Genomic DNA, 16,612 nt, shown 5'->3' with positions numbered 1-16,612 from the left:
TGTAGGCAATCAGCTGGCTTCAGACAGGAGAGGGGGAGGAAGAGGGAGAAACAAAAACAGAAAACAGGACAGAAGAAAAATGCAGGGAAACAATAATACAATAATACTCAAGGCCAGCTGGACCCCGACTATGACAGTCTACCTGTCAACTTTTTTTATTAAGTCCAATAATCTGAGATAGAATTTGAGCTCATCCCCATCCCCCTGCTGTTTTGTTGTGTGTTAGACAAGAGTCTTGTTTTGAACTGATGAATTACATTAGTAGCTGCCCTGACTTGGCCAAGCTACATTCATGAATAAAACCCTTGCTTTTGTTATTAAGTTGTTGTTGTTTTTCCCCTTTTCTAACTTTTTCAAACAAAAGGTTAGGCTTCCACCCCACCACAGTTAAGCAAAGCTGCAATAAAACAACAAGTACATATTTATTAACGTTGTTTTCCCTTGTAACAGCCGAAAAGATGACGAAGCTGCAGGCATTGGAGAGGTCACTGAGAAGTTAGAAGAGCTTGTGCTGGCATCCCAGAGCCTTCCAGATATCACTGCAGCAATCAGAGAGCTCACCAACCTGGCTGCCACTCAGAGAGTCATCCTGAATCATCCACAGCTACAGACCATCAAGCAAGGACTCTGCTGTGTTGTTTGTATAACTAAGTATGCAATAGATATTGTCCCACATGAAAGATAATTCTGGATCTATTTTATTTTTTGTGTGACAGAATTTGAGATTTCCAAATACAAATCATTTTTACATTCTCTACCCAAGATCAGCTGTCTCATCCACAACAATTAACTGCATCTACTGATGCAAACCTTTTTGTACCAGCTCATAGTGTAATGTTACAAAAACAAAGTGTAATGTTTAAGCACTAAAGTTGTACACTTGTTTAGTAAAAATAATAATAATAATAATAATAATTTATTTGACAGGGACAGTGTACATTAATCAACATTGCTGTAAATGCACCAGAATTAGCCAAAAGGCTATTTTTCATCCGTTGTCCCTGGACAGATCTTAAAATTGTCTCCCTAAAAAACAACAACAATAAGAAAATTACAGTCAACAATACAAATAAAAAAGTAGTAAAACAGATAAAACTCTTTACAACACGTTGATAAATACAGTCTACAAATGTAATACAGACATTAGGGAAAATAAAAATAAAAAAGATACTACACAATAGAGACACAAGTTGCAGCACGGTTGGGTAGAGTGAAAATACATTTTCTTATTAATGCCGACATGTCTGATGTGTTATGAACCAGCTTTTTAGATGTTTTTTGAACAGAGTGTAAGTGGTGAGGTCTCTGATGTTCTGAGGGACAGAGTTCCACTCCCGTGCTGCTGTGACTGAAAAGGCACTCTGACTAAATGCACTTCTCCGCAGAGGAACAACACAGTCTCCTCGGGCCGACCCTCGTGTTACTCTCTGTGTGGAGTTCCTAATAAAATAATAAAACACTATCATCCAATACATGAAGAAAACTTTGAGGACAGACGGGATAAATGAGAAAGACAAATATTTTGTCTTTTAGAGTTCATCGAGGAGCCCGTCTTCACACTGTGTTGTTGAAGCATTATTGGTTGCACAACATGTGTGGAACAGTGGCAGGAGACGTCTGTGCACTGTGCAAAATGCAGAGAGAACACAGCGGACAACCACATACTTCAGGTTAATGGTCTGTCAGAGGCATTTTCTGTTCTAAGATCCCTTTTTGAAGAGGAGTAAGATTTTGCAGTGTTTAAGTTTGTTTTATCAATTCAATGTGTCGGTCAGAGTTCTTGTACAAGTGATGTGAAATTGTTTTTGTTGAAAATGTGACTACTGTTCTTATTGACATCACTGTTTTTACTGATTTAAACAGTTTCAAGTCATTTTACTTTTGTCAGTAATTCACATTCTGTAGTTCAAATAGAGCAAATGGTTTTCACACATTGCGCTGAGGTATTGTTATGAGATAGAGCAATGCCTCTTTGTATGGAGCAAAGTCATTGTTAACCGCTCTAGAGAACAAGTTTCAAATGTCTGAATATTTCTCTGCAAACTGATTCTCGACGGCAAGTTTGTCCTGTTCAGTTAAAAATGGATCAACTCCAAAAGTAGAATGGGTTGTCAGTGAAGATCCCAGCTGGCAATATCATATTGTGATGGCAATATCAAACATAAATTATAAATACAGTATTGCATCACTTCAAAGTGCTGCAGAGATAGGTTGCAAGAATCTTAAAAAACCTTAAAAAGGTTGTTCTTTTTAAAACTCTGTAAAGGTCTGCTGCTTCAACTGAATGAGGCAACAGCTCCTGTGGTATTTCTTTTGGACACCCACTGGCAGCCAAATTATTCGGTATACCTTTACCTGTAAAATAAAAGAACATACTGTTAGTCTTAAAACTTGTGAATGTCTGTTGTAATTATTTTTATCTTTGCAGCAATGGTTTATATGACCTGGAATTCTGTGAGCATTCCATGACTCAACCATTCTTGTAAAACCAATCTGGCACAACTGGCCAATCAAGCTGGACACACAGTATCTTCCATGTGTAGTTCCTCTTGATGCACCAACTGCAGAAGGGCTGTCTTCAGTGGATATTGACACGATTGTTCACCTCAGGCCAGACTTGTTCAACTACGTGGTTCTAAAATTGCCACAATGATGACAAATTAGTCAATGTGTTCAGGTGGGTAAAAGAAAAATGTATAAAATAATTAAGTCCCATTGCGTAAAATATGTTTTTTATGGAGATTGAAATCTGTATATTTACCAACTCAGCTGTCAGTATACTTACATAAACATACTGTCCACCTAACTGAACATGCAAATTGGCCGCTGGTCTAGTCAATTTAGTTTTACCAGGAGTGCTGCTTTAAGGAACCTTTCCCCAAATGGACTAACACAAAAAACAAGGTTTGTGAAGTAACCACAACATTAAGTTTGGATAAACTCCAATGTGGTTCCTTCTGCAGCAGTTCTGTATTGATTTGATTTTTTGGTGACATGTGTTGATGTGATGGACAGAGGGGGGTTTGGTTCTGGCCCCCAGCATTTACACAACCAGCCTGCCACCTGCTGGACAAAGAGTGAAATTGTTTTAATGGTGTTCATACTTGAATTTAAAATGCGTTGTGTTCTTTTGCATAACGTTATAGATAATGGCCTTTAAGATACCAGCTAACGTAATATACTAACAATTATCCTGGCATCAGCCTGCACTTCCACCCCTCTGCCGCCCTAACAAGCTAAATTAGCTAACGTTTGTCTGGGACTGTGTTTGCGCATGCTCTGGAGTGAAGGTTCCATGTTATGTAATGTCATTCCCGGTAATGAGGCCCAACAGGAGATGGCATAAACCTTTTTCAGTTTTTCTCTGTCTGTATGCAATCAATCTGGTTTCAGCATGGGCTAACACATTACGCCAGCAAGCTGCGTCTAAGCTCAGTAAATCAGAGCATGGTGCGGGGTTTGCGGTAGCATAAAGAGGTTTCGTCCGTCTGGTTGCAACAGCAGATTTAACACTATTGCATGTCATGCTCAGTAAATTCAAATTCTGTCAACAACGTGTCTCCACAAAACAGAGTAAATCACTAATTTAGGACCTTCTTGTCGAATAATAAGACCAAAATAAATACCAGAAAGACAGACCATAATTCCCTCAACAAAGGATCAGAATACCTTTTATAAACGATTTGCCCGATCATTTTTCAACCACTTTTAGGGGGAAGTGAAGGACACCTTTGTAGGCTTAAAAAAAAATTACAAAAACGTCACAATCACTATCTGTTTTGTGAAAATCTTTAGACAGGATCGCGGGGTGGTCGGCTCCAAGCAGATAATCTTCAAAGACTGTTTTCTGCCAGGCTGGACTGTCCCTTTGCCTCGCCACAGAATACAGTAGAAAAAACACTGTTTCTGCCAGGATGGACTGTCCCTTTACCTTGCCACAGAATACAGTAGAAAAAACACTATTTCTGCCAGGCTGGACTGTCCCTTCACCTCGCCACAGAATACAGTAGCCTACAGCTGTGAGATACAGACTCACACTGTCAATAATCACAAACACTGTTTTCTGCTGTTGAGTTATAAAAAGTTATAAACTGTGTGTTATGCAGCCAGGATGGGATTAATGTGCATATGTCTGTGAAGAGGGCAGGATGGCCATTTGTTCCTCACCTTCCCCCCCTGTTTCTCTGACTGTAAAGTATTGATCTGGTCAAGTCTAGCAATAAACATATGGAAAGGGGCTTCCTGCTATACAACAAAAGGTGGTCCTCTCTGTCTCCAGTTCCCTGGGGTTTTAGTCTAGGCTAAAACAATACAATGTTGATTGGAATATGTTGATGTCAGAGTTTCACATTTACACGACATAACCATTTGCCCTGCAACCAAAAGCGACCCCCAAAGGTGCAGACCATCATTGGTCAGCAATGATGCACTCAACATGCTGTCATGACAACAACGGACCAATGAGAAAGGATTTGAATGCACCATGGGAAAAAGAACAGCCCCCCGGTGCAGAAAAATAAAAGTGTGAACTAAGAAGTTTCAGGACTGCTTTCATGTGACTCCGTCAGGAGGAGCGTGGATCAGTCCGCTGTCAGCTGCAGTGTTACTATGTTTGTTTTGTCTCTGATTGTCTTTGTCTCATCATCTTCATCACTGCTGTTGCATTAAACCTTTTCTCAATTCTCAATTTGACCCCCAGCCTCCTTTACCCTCAGAGATCCAACGAACGCGATATTAGTTATGAATTTCTTACACTGCTAAAATAGATGTGTCTCTTTATTTCCCACAGAACACAGCAAAGCAACAGGCTTCCAAGCAACAGGCTTGCACAAAACTCAATACGTGATGCAGAGTAAACACTACTCCAAAGCTCTTACCTTGACACAGGACTGGAGAGCCGTCAGTCCGGACAGAGCAGCATCAACGTGGCTGGACGTCCCGTACGTGACTCGCAGCTGACTCTGTCGGGTCGAGGGACCCTCCGTCTTTTTATTCTCTTAACAAACAAGGGGTCGTGTGTGAGCGGGGGAGCCAGTCCTCGCTCTCAGCCGATCCCCTGGTGAGTCCGGCGTCCTGCTCCGAAACCATGTTTCCAAACAGGAGCGCCAGGTCTCAAAACATGTAGCGCCGGTGCAAAGCTTTTCCCGAAACATGCAAAGCCGTTCTCAAAACATGAGCGATCAAAACAGGTTGTATAATTGATAAATGAAACACAAAACAATAATAAATTGATAAAACAATAATAATGGTTATACAACAGTGAATCAACAAGTTATACAAGTGACCCACTTAGCTGTTGTCAAGGATCATAATGCAAAATAAACTTTTTCCTCCACACTATCAAAATGATATGGGAAGCGTGGATCAGTCCGCTGTCAGTTGCAGTGTTTTCATGTTTGTTTGTGTCTGATTGTCTTTGTCTTATCATCTTCATCATTGTTGTTGCATTAAACCTTTTCCTAATTCTCAATGTGTGAAGGTCAACATCTTTAATGACATTTGCAGTCAGATTCGATACTTTCCATCACTTAGCTCGTTTGCTATCTGCGGTAGTTCATCCAAGACAATGGTCCTTGCTTCTCTACCCAAGACATCCACAACCAAAATGTCTACAACAGTCTTTAAGAGCAGAGGACATGTGGACTTCTTCACCTGTGTAGAATACTCCACTTCCTCTGGGTATCTGCTGACCGGTGGGACGGACGCCCTACTGAGGAACTAACACGGATATTGGCAAATATCTTGGAAGAGGAACTGATGTCTTTAAAAATGCATTAACATCGCATGACAAGCCCCTGTGCTGTGCTCCGCCGCTGCCCGGTGCCCGGTGGCCGGTGGCTGCTGCCCGGTGGCTGCTGCCCGCTGCCCGGTGGCTGCTGCCCGGTGGCTGCTGCCCGCTGCCCGGTGGCTGCTGCCCGGTGGCTGCTGCCCGGTGCCCGGTGGCTGCTGCCGGTGGCTGCTGCCCGGTGGCTGCTGCCCGGTGGCTGCTGCCCGGTGCCCGGTGGCTGCTGCCCGGTGCCCTGTGGCTATTGCCCGCCAGCAGACTTGCGAGTTGTGTCAGTGTCCACTCTCTCTGTAAAAGTAGAGATGAGCGGCGCAGCGTCCGTGGTCTCAGCCTCAGGTTTATACAGGACGCGCTCCAAAGATTAAGTGTGATGATAATTAATATTCCAAGATGATAATAATGGCAGACTGGTCAGAGACCAATACATTCATGATTTCATTTTCTTTTTGCTTGTCCTTCTCTAATAAAGGGTAGTTTGTGTTACTCCTTAATAAGTGGGCCTATTGTTTTTTGTTATAGCTTACATTGGTTTCATAACTTTCTCAATTAGTCTCCCATCCCTGGACCAATAACGTGGCCTATGTACAGCACGTATGTAGTGTAGTTTACATTCATCACACTGGGAACACCACAATGCTTCTTAATCTTTTTATTTTGGTGCGGTCACTTGTCAGAAGAATAAAAAAACATGAATATTGTTTTACATATGTTCACAGCGTGTATTAAAGTCATTTACTATTTTTTCTAGTTGTTGTCCCTTTCTGATTGTTCTGTATGAACATTAATTGTACAAAGAATTAGATATAGCTTATAGAGATTTGTGCATGGTTAAAACATGTTCTCACGTTGTGAATAAGGGTTTGAAATTGAGCCTAAAGTCCGTAGGGTCCATTTCCCGAGGAACATTAGTTTCCTCTGCTCTCTTTTGAGACAAAGTAGATATTTTTAAACCCCCACACATTCAGTCGGGTCCGCTATGTCGTTTTTTTTTTTTTCTCCGTTTGATAAGAGCCGTATTTCCCTTTTTGCATATTCTTCCCCTCCTCGTTACTGTCCATTAGAAGCTGCTGCTCATTGGGCGAAACATTTGGCGCATGCGTCTTCTCATCTCTGCATCAGTAAATCTGTGATCGATAACTTGGTCTATTTGAGAAAGCCGTGAACGTGCACTTATCCCAGCTATCTACACCTGGCTTGACATAGCTTCCCCTGTTAATCCTGGCTCGGCAAACGTGCAACCGATGAAGCCGCGATGAGCAGGTCACACTAAGTCAAGCTGCGCTTTTTCATTTATCCTGGATATCTTTATTCTACTTTCGAGCAACAGGCCCCTGGTTTAAATATATTTTCGGTTGATGCCTTTACAAATGTAATGACGCACTTACGCCACAAGAGGGAGTATCGTTAGGTGAGCGCTAGTTGGAACAACGGCTTCCGTCCCTCAGACAGAGGACAGCCTGCCGAACGGACGCTACTAATGTGTCCTGTTGCTTTTTCCTGCATCAAAACAGGTCCGTAAGTGTGTGTTACATCACCAAAATATGTTTCGAAGCACTATAAAACCATTTAGAACATTATCTGAGAAGAATTGAGGCAGAAAATGTGTGTTTTATTCGAGTTAGAAACTTGTGTTTCTATACACTTGCAAAGTTTTGCTAGCTCCGGTATATAAACAAAGTCACAAGATGGCGGCCCTAATGTCGTACTTTTGTTGATTTTTGCTGCAGCTCCTTGACATCGTCAGTGTGTAGTTGTAACAATGTAATGTTTATTAAGGTTGAAGAGAGAAGCAAGTTAAGATGCTTAACTACAGCTAGTAAATGTCAGAGAACAAATTAAGATTATAACAATGTTGAGTTAAAGAACAGATTTGTAAATTCATATACTATACGATGTTCCATGTTGACACCAGGGCTGCCAACTTTTCCAAAAACCTTGGAGTGAGATTTGGGGGGGGCCGACCCATATTTTGCCGCATACAAAGCAATTTCTTTTGGTCTTTATCCTTTAGGGTTTAAATTGGGATTTGGTATATGTGGGTGGATGGGGCAAGGCAAGGCAAGGCAGCTTTATTTGTATAGCACATTTCAGCAACAAGGCAATTCAAAGTGCTTTACACAAAATCAGTTGAACAGATAAAACACAAGTAAAAACAGTTAAAAATCACAAGCATTAAAAACCGGTAAAACACATGAATAGACAGTTAAAAACAAAGAGAAACATAAAACACAAGAATAAAATTTACAGTGCAGCATAAGAAATTTAAAGAAATGATTAGTCATTTAAAGAAAGGCAGCATCAAATAGAAAGGTCTTCAGCCTTGATTTAAAAGAACTGAGAGTAGCAGCGGATCTACAGGTTTCTGGGAGTTTATTCCAGATATGAGGAGCATAGAAACTGAAAGCTGCTTCACCCTGTTTAGTTCTGACTCTGGGGACAGAAAGCAGACCTGTCCCAGATGACCTGAGAGGTCTGGGTGGTTCATAGTGTAGTAGCAGATCAGCAATATATTTTGGACCTAAACCGTTAAGTGATTTATAAACTAGCAAGAGTACTTTGAAATCAATTCTTTGAGACACAGGAAGCCAGTGTAAAGACTTCAGAACTGGAGTGATGTGATCCAGTCTCTTGGTCTTAGTGAGGACTCGAGCAGCAGCGTTCTGAATCAGCTGCAGCTGTCTGATTGATTTTTTAGGGAGACCTGTAAAGACCCCGTTACAGTAGTCAAGTCTACTGAAGATAAAGGCATGGACAAGTTTTTCCAAATCCTGTTGACACATAAGTCCTTTAACCCTTGATATATTCTTAAGGTGATAGTAGGCTGACTTTGTAATTGTCTTAATGTGGCTGTTAAAGTTCAGGTCTGAGTCCATGACTACACCAAGATTTCTGGCTTTGTCTGTTGTTTTTAACATTGTTGTTTGAAGCTGAGCGCAGACTTTTAATCGTTCCTCTCTTGCTCCAAAAACAACCACCTCAGTTTTTCCTTCATTTAATTTCAGAAAGTTCTGGCACATCCAGCCGTTAATTTGTTCGATGCACTTAGTCAGTTTTTGTATTGGACTATAGTCCCCTGGCGATAAGGTTATGTAAATTTGTGTGTCGTCCGCATAACTATGGTAACTTATTTTGTTTTTCTCCATAATCTGAGCCAGTGGAAGCATGTAGATGTTAAACAGAAGAGGCCCCAGAATGGAGCCTTGCGGAACTCCGCACGTCATATTTGTACGCTCAGATGCATAATTACCTATAGACACAAAGTAATCCCTATTCTTTAGGTAGGATTCAAACCAGTTTAGTACTGAGCCAGAAAGGCCAACGCAGTTTTCCAATCGGTCTAGTAGTATATCGTGGTCGACCGTGTCAAATGCAGCACTGAGATCAAGTAATACTAAGATTGAAATTTTGCCATTATCTGTGTTAAGGTGGATGTCATTAAAGACTTTGACAAGAGCCGTTTCAGTGCTGTGGTGTGGTCGGAAACCCGACTGAAAGGTATCAAAACTGTTGCTTAGTGACAAGAAATGGTTGAGTTGTTGAAAGACTACTTTTTCAATGATTTTACTTAAAAACGGAAGGTTTGATATTGGCCTATAGTTGCTCATTAGTGACTTGTCTAGGTTGTTCTTTTTTAAGAGTGGCTTGATTACTGCAGTTTTCAGGGCCTGTGGAAAGATACCTGAAAGAAGAGATGTGTTCACAATCTGTAGAAGATCAGAAGTCTCCCTAGGGGGGTCTGGGGGTATGCCCCCCCAGGGAAAAAATTTGAAAAATAAACCATTAAATGGCACTTTCTGGAGAGTTTTTTTGCAAAAAAAAATGGAGAAATCAAGTCTTACATGATATGTGCAAAACTGTAGGGTTAGGAGCCTTTGTGTTGTTGTATCAACAGGTTTTAGGGCATTCAGCATTTACATTATTAACTTCTTATGATATAAGAACTGACCCACACAATGTGCCAAACATAATGAACCACATGAAGAGACAGTAGCATATGTCAGCAACAGCTGAGAAGATTTGGGTCTGTGGTGAACAGGTCCAGGGGTCCCTGGTGTAGGGACCAGGGACCCAAAGTTAAATTAATGTTGAGGGATCAACTAAGACCACTGAAATTCTAAAGAATGAGAACCACTAAGTTACATAAATTCTAATCCTTTAACCTTTGTGCCAAGGCTCAGTAATGTTTGGCCCTCGTCCTCTGGGCCCCACTTACTGTTTTTACTTTTTTGTGAAAATAAAGACTATTTGTTCATTTTAAAAAACATCAAATTAATTATTTACAGTTACATTTAGAGAAGCAGAGGTTAGAGATGCACAATAGTGGCCCAACGTTGCAGTATCGTATATATATATATATATATATATATATATATATATATATATATATATATATATATATATTATAGTATATATAGGCTAGTATAGCTCAGGTGTGTTTCACCAGATTTCTGCTCATATTTACAACTTTGTGCACATAACTCCCCCCATCTCTGTTGTCCGAGATGTGGAGAGTTGTATTAATATAGTCTGCTGTGCATGTCATTCCTCCGCTGATATGGTAGATCTCATTCAGACCGTCTGACAGACGCAGAGGCCCATTTGGGTCTCTGGTCTCTGACAGAGTTTAGAGGTGGCCGTACGCTGCTCTTTATCGGAGGTCTACGCATGGATGCAACGCGTCACTGCCCCCCCAGCAGAGCGAGTCCACTACAATGAACTGAAGTTGCTACACTACCAGCCGCGCTGCTCACCTCCATCTTTACAGAGAGAGTGGACACGAAGCGACGGACGGTCTGTGATAATCAGAGCTCATACCTGAAGCGCCGGACGGGTCTGTAATACTCAGAGCACATACCTGAAGCCGGGGAAATGCACCTGGGATGGCTCGTGAAAAAAATGTTCTCATTTTGCGACAATTTGAAAATTCCACAGACAGGGAGCGCTCTTGAACCCCCTCACAGTCTCTGAAAGCACAACTAGTCGATCACAAGTGGCTCAACAGGTAAAAACATAGATAAACTCATCTTTCAGAAATTTGACCGACCGGGCTGACACTTCAGCGTGAGAAATCGGGGGTGTGGCGTGTGAGCGTGTGAAACCAGTCAAATGCGTGTGTCTCACGGCCAATGCGTGAGAGTTGGCAGCCCTGTGACACCAGTTCCACCAAACATCCTGTCAGGCATGGAGGGGTCTCGGCAAACACCGGACCATGTACACCATCAATGATAAGGTGCAGGGCACACATCGTCAGACCCAGTTAAAGATTCAGCAGCAAGACACAATCAAAGGTGGTGTCCTGTCACCAGTTTCACTAAACTGCTGGACCAGACTATGTGCAAATATGGGCGTGTGCTAATCCATCTGATCAAGATTACGCAGGAGGGGCATTAACAGGTAAGGTTCTCTCACTATTTCCGACAACCGCAACAACCTATTTCCAATCCCTGGCAGCATGAAAGGGTGATTGTGTGGGTTCATTCCAGGTGATTTTGTGTCCTCAAACAATTGTGTAGGTCTACTCCAGGGGCCTGTTGCACGAAACTAGGATAAGGGATTAAGCTGGGATATTCAAGTTATCCTGGATGAATTTAGCTTGGACTCGGTTGCACAAAACCAGATTGAATTAAGCCCAGCCAAGTAACCATGGAGATTTAGGCTGAATCCCATTTCTCCATTTTACCCCTACCCGTTGGCCCTTACCCCTACCCCTTGGCCCTTGAAACCAAGGGGTAAGTGGTAGGGGTGAAAACATACCCCTATGAAATGGGACACCACTTGGTGACATCACCATGCAGTATTGAGCACAAACCTCCAAGATGCCGTCTCTGTCTGTTGATTGTGTGGGTTTGGACAACAGTGTCATATGGATTTAAATATTTATATATTTTAGGTTCACTTTGGTGGTGCAGAGGCAGATGTTCTTATCTGTGTAGTACTTAGGTCTGTTTGCAATACATATGTGTATACACATGTATCATGTATACATACATACATATACACCTTGTATACATGGTGTATACATACATATACACCATGTATACATGGTGTATACATATACACCGTGTATACATGGTGTGTGTATATCAGTTTCAGTTATCACCGTTTTGAATGTTATTGATGTTCACAAGAACATTTTGTTGACAAAAATCTGTCTTTATTGGTGATAAATTGAACATAACAGGCAAAAACGTTACATAAAATTATGTTACAGAACCATTATCAACTATTAGAACCATAACTAACATGTCGCACACATAAAAAGGCTTCAAATGTGTAAAACTAAAAAATACAAACAAGACCACAAATAAACAAATTAACTACAGCTGTTCTGATATTCCAGACCAGTCTGAAGCCTGTTGGCCAGTAACCCCCCCCCCCCCCCCCCCCCCCTCATATTTTATCAGTGTCCCATATCAAAACCAACAACAATATACAAGTGCATGAACAATGAACAGGAATTAATTACAAATGATTACAATAATACAGTACCAATGCAATAATGAATGGGTACAACATGAACACAGGATTTAGGAAACGTCTGCGTTTTCAGCCCCAAACTGGACCAGCTCCTGTGTCCTCCTGTGTGATACAGGGCGGTATATGTGAAGCACGTAGCGATGTATCGTAGACCGTTATTATTAATATATATATATATAGCTATACAATCTATGCGATGTATACAGTCCATTCAAGGCAGAAATATGTGGGACTGTTCAACGTTAGCGTTAGTGATTAGCGTTAGCATTGCAAGCTAGCAATTTTTAAAAAGTTTCAGTTAGGAACATGGTTGCTAGTATACATGTACAGGACTGCATAGACCACAAAACAAGACTGTCGTAACTTTTTAATCAATTATTTAAGCCGAAAGTACTGTGGGAAAATAATACAATGACTGAGGTGGTGATGAACAGGGCACTCAGGAACGGCCACGTAAAAGCTGGCTTAAAGTATATACTGAATTAACCAAAGACTAAATAAGAGTGTGTGTATGTGTGACATATTATACATTATGCTTTGCAGCTGGGTTACAGGAGGGAGAGAACAGGCAGGGCTATCTTAGTCAGATAAGCTACAGTGAACACGGGAAGAGGAGATGGTGAGGCCAAGGACACTGAAGTTCAGGACGGTCTGATAACTAAGAAGGGAGTAAACATAGCTGTCTGGTGAGGTAAATGATAACTGAAAATAATAAGAAGAAAGAGGGAAGAGGCAGAGCAGGGAGTGTAACCCAGCAACAGTATAGCTGACCAATCAGGCCCCACAAGGGGAACCAATATAACCCTGAGCACAATATTGTCTAAGTGTCTTTTGGGGGACCTCTGTACTAGACAAGTCTCCATCAGGTCCGTGCACGTGTAACTGCTCGGAAACGCATTTCATCTGTTGACCACAAGAATAAACGCTGTGTTAATACATCATGGAGTCAGTTGTCAGTTTATAGAAGGATTTCTCCAACAGATTTGGTGAACCCCGACGTGATAACGTAATTGGACAGGAGAATCCAACTGGACCTTGACATTGTGTCCACGGTCCGGTTCAGCTCAGCCACCGGACTGACATCCCGCAGCCCGTGAAGGGGACTGAGCGGCGATACTGCGACTCGTTGGTGTGATCACTGAGAGCTCTCAACAAAAAGGTAGGCAGAAGCCTGTTTAAAATCAAAATTCTGTTATTGGCTGAAAACTAAATTGATGTGATCACATTTCAACTGTCGTAAGTGTTGTTTTAAGCGAAAAGTATTGATTGAATGTGCTGTAATTAAAGGGATATAAACAGATGAAATGTTGGGGCATGTGATGTGATTAAACAGAGAAAAACAACTAGAGAGTTGTGAGAGAATTGTTGAATAATACGGGTGGCGGTAGGAGAGGAAAAGGGACAAATAGTCAGAGGAAAATACGTCCAGATGGTTGACGAGGTAGGAGACTGCTAAGGACAGATAGTTCAGATGAGTGATTGTGAATTGCCACCCTTGGTTCTGTGTGAACAACCCGAAAAGGAATTGCAGTTAACAGATTGTCATTGTAATATTACGAGTCCACCGCGAGTGTATTTGTGCAAAGGAGTGAGAGGTCACTTTTTAAGTTGTAAAGATTATAGAGATGTACATAAAAAGGCTCTAGATGGAGTCTTAATGAAAAAGTTGTTTGTTGTTGCATGTGTGATTTTTGTTGTGGTTTGGCTTGTTGGATTTTTTCTCACTGCTTATTTGTTGTAAAATGACGACCCCTTATGGTAAAGTGTTAGTAGGGGCAGTGAAAAAGTATGGCAGTAAAGGAGAGGAGAAAGTAGCAAAAGAGATTGTGAAAGAATGGGAGAGAGGAGGATGGATTGAGGGAGAAGGGGCGCCGTCCCCGGAGAAAGTGAATGAAATAGTGAAGTATGAAAAAAGTAAGTTGGAGTATGCGGAAAGGCAGGCAGAGGAGGAAAAGAAAAGAAAATGGTTTAAATTGACTAAACCAAAGCACAAGGAGTATGAAGCGCAGAAAGAGAAATATGGGGTGGGGTTGAAAATGACAAATGCAATACAGAAACAATTGGGATTGACAAAACAAGATGACAAAAGTTCACCAAAAACTGAGACAGAAGCCGAACAGAATAAAACCGCTAGCGCAGAGAAAACCCCGCTGCCCGCTGAAGCGCCCCCGCCAACAAACCCTTTTTATCCAGACATAAGAAACCTAAGAATTTCCGCTCCACCTCCGCCGTATACAGGTCCAACGGCATCAAAACCCACAGTCCAAGCCCCAGTGGTAACTGCCCATTTACAGCCAAATGCATTACAAATAGACGTCCCACAGGATCCATTGATACCGGCATTAGAGGGCCGCGTACAGGATTTAGAATGTTATCTAAATTTAATGGTACAGTCAGCGTCAGGGGGAGCAACAGCGGCTCCACCACAACCAGCGGTCACAGTCCCAGCCGGCCCAAGCAAAGCTAGTACCCCATATTCAGCGTCTTTTTGCCAACAAAATCCAGAGCATTTTCACATGTCAGTAAAAGGACCCAGTCCACCTCACCACAGTACCCCACAAGACTCAGGAAGTAAGGAAGATAGCGAACAGTCAGACAGCAGCAGGGAAAGTGAGCAAACAGACAGAAGCTCTAGCTCTAGGGAAAGGACTAAAAAACGACATAAACGCAGGCCCAGATCTAGATCACAAAGTCCTCAAGACGTTTTTGTAGCAGGCACATTTAAAGGTAAATTTACCAACGAGGACCCTGACGAAGTTATCCTACGAAGATCAACTAGAATAAGGGAAAGACTTAACAAAGAGTTCAGAGAGATAAGAGAGCAGCAAGAGCAGCTGCGTCGAACAGTGAATGAACTCAGTGAGGAAGAGCAGACGCGCCACACACCAGAGGCGGGGCTACAATGCCCACTCCGCCCAGTAGGAGGAGGAGGAGGACTGCTGATGTACACCCCTTACAGTTTTGGTGACTTAGATGCTCTGTGTGCAAAACTCCCCTCCCTGACAGGAGGGGCTGAGCATTTCCTCACAGCTTTCAATAGTCTCACAGCAGGAGTGCAGCTGTGTTTGGGAGATCTCAGAGCAGTATTGGGTAGAGTAATGGGAGCAGATGAAGCTAGTGCTGCCCTCACCAGAGGGGGAGCTGGACCCACTGTTCCCGCATCAGTGCCTGCATCAGCAGTAACCCCTGGCATTTGGGCTGAGCTGCACCGCATGTATCCCACAGTTGGGGATCATGCAGCATGGCATGATTTAAAAAGACTAAGTGATGAAAATTTTGATGCCTATGCAGATAGAGCAAAAAAGATTTGGCAGCGTGCTATGAGGGAACCGTGGGACCAGTCCGCCGCCACAGTGGCGCTGTTCCGCCATGGGGTACTAGGGGGATTACCCACAGCAGTTCAGACACAGTTAGGAGGAGTAGTAGGCCTGCAAACAATGACCGATGCAACATGGGGCGAGAATGTGCGTCATTTCCTGTCAAAACACCAAAAAGGAGCAGAGCAACAAGAAGATGAATTAAAAAGACTACAAACTCAATTGTTAAAGAAACAACTGGAAGAATTAAACAAGCCCAAGCCCAGCAAAGCTAAACAAATGACAGTCTCACAGAACCCCCAACAGTCAGAAGCCCCAGTGTTGGAAGCAGTCACTCAACTCTTACAGAGAGCACAAGCTTCCTGGCCACCACCCCCACAACCACCATGGCCAGCGAACACGAGCCAGCAAAATTGGCCCACAAGAGGAAGAGGGCGAGGTTTTCAGAGAGGAGGAGGAATGACTAGGCCCAGGCCTGGAGGAAGGACCTCTCAGCCCTACTTCCTTTGCTACAACTGTGGTCAGCAAGGCCACTATGCAAGAGAATGCCAAGAGCCCCCAGCACAGCCCCCTAGAGGGCCAGGGAGAAATCCCTCACCCCAACCACACCCCGGTGACCCATGGCCACTGTCCCCCGCTAATCAGGCCCTACAACAGCAATGGTATGACCAACAGGGTCCACAATGAAGGTGTCCTCCCACTGATTTTCATTTTGGTCTGACCACAGAACCCCTCATTACCCTCACTATTCAAGGTAAACCGCATGTAATGCTGGCAGACACCGGAGCAACGTTCTCCTGTCTAAATTCCACCTACTTCCCTCCTTCAGCTCAAACTCAGTCAGTTATGGGAGTCAGTGGGACCCCTATCTTACAGCACTTCACACAGCCATTGTTAACCGAATTTAACTCACAAACACACACACATTCTTTTTTGCTTTCCCCTGCATGCCCAGTAAATTTATTAGGAAGAGATCTTATGTGTAAATTGAATCTGTGCATATGGATGAATGAGGATGGCATTCATGTCACTC

General features: G+C 42.6%; 1 protein-coding gene across 2 annotated transcripts in view; it reads left to right on the top strand.

Moving 5' to 3' along the window:
* Positions 1-7,049: 7,049 nt before the first annotated feature.
* LOC116675183 (velvet complex subunit B-like) overlaps positions 7,050-16,612 on the top strand; it is a 37,040-nt gene continuing 27,477 nt past the window's right edge. Inside the window, exons 1-2 of one of the 2 annotated variants that reach the window (XR_004328310.1) lie at positions 7,050-7,296; positions 10,965-11,179. The gene's annotated coding sequence lies outside the window, so the exon portion shown is untranslated. Of the gene's footprint in view, positions 7,297-10,943; positions 11,180-16,612 lie in introns of both variants that reach the window. The other variant, XR_004328309.1, reaches the window with a different exon arrangement.

The sequence above is a fragment of the Etheostoma spectabile genome, unplaced genomic scaffold (genome assembly GCF_008692095.1).
Source record: "Etheostoma spectabile isolate EspeVRDwgs_2016 unplaced genomic scaffold, UIUC_Espe_1.0 scaffold00001614, whole genome shotgun sequence".
Lineage (NCBI taxonomy): Eukaryota > Metazoa > Chordata > Actinopteri > Perciformes > Percidae > Etheostoma > Etheostoma spectabile.
Note: the sequence above shows the minus strand (reverse complement) of the source record. Positions and strands in the feature narration are given on the sequence as shown.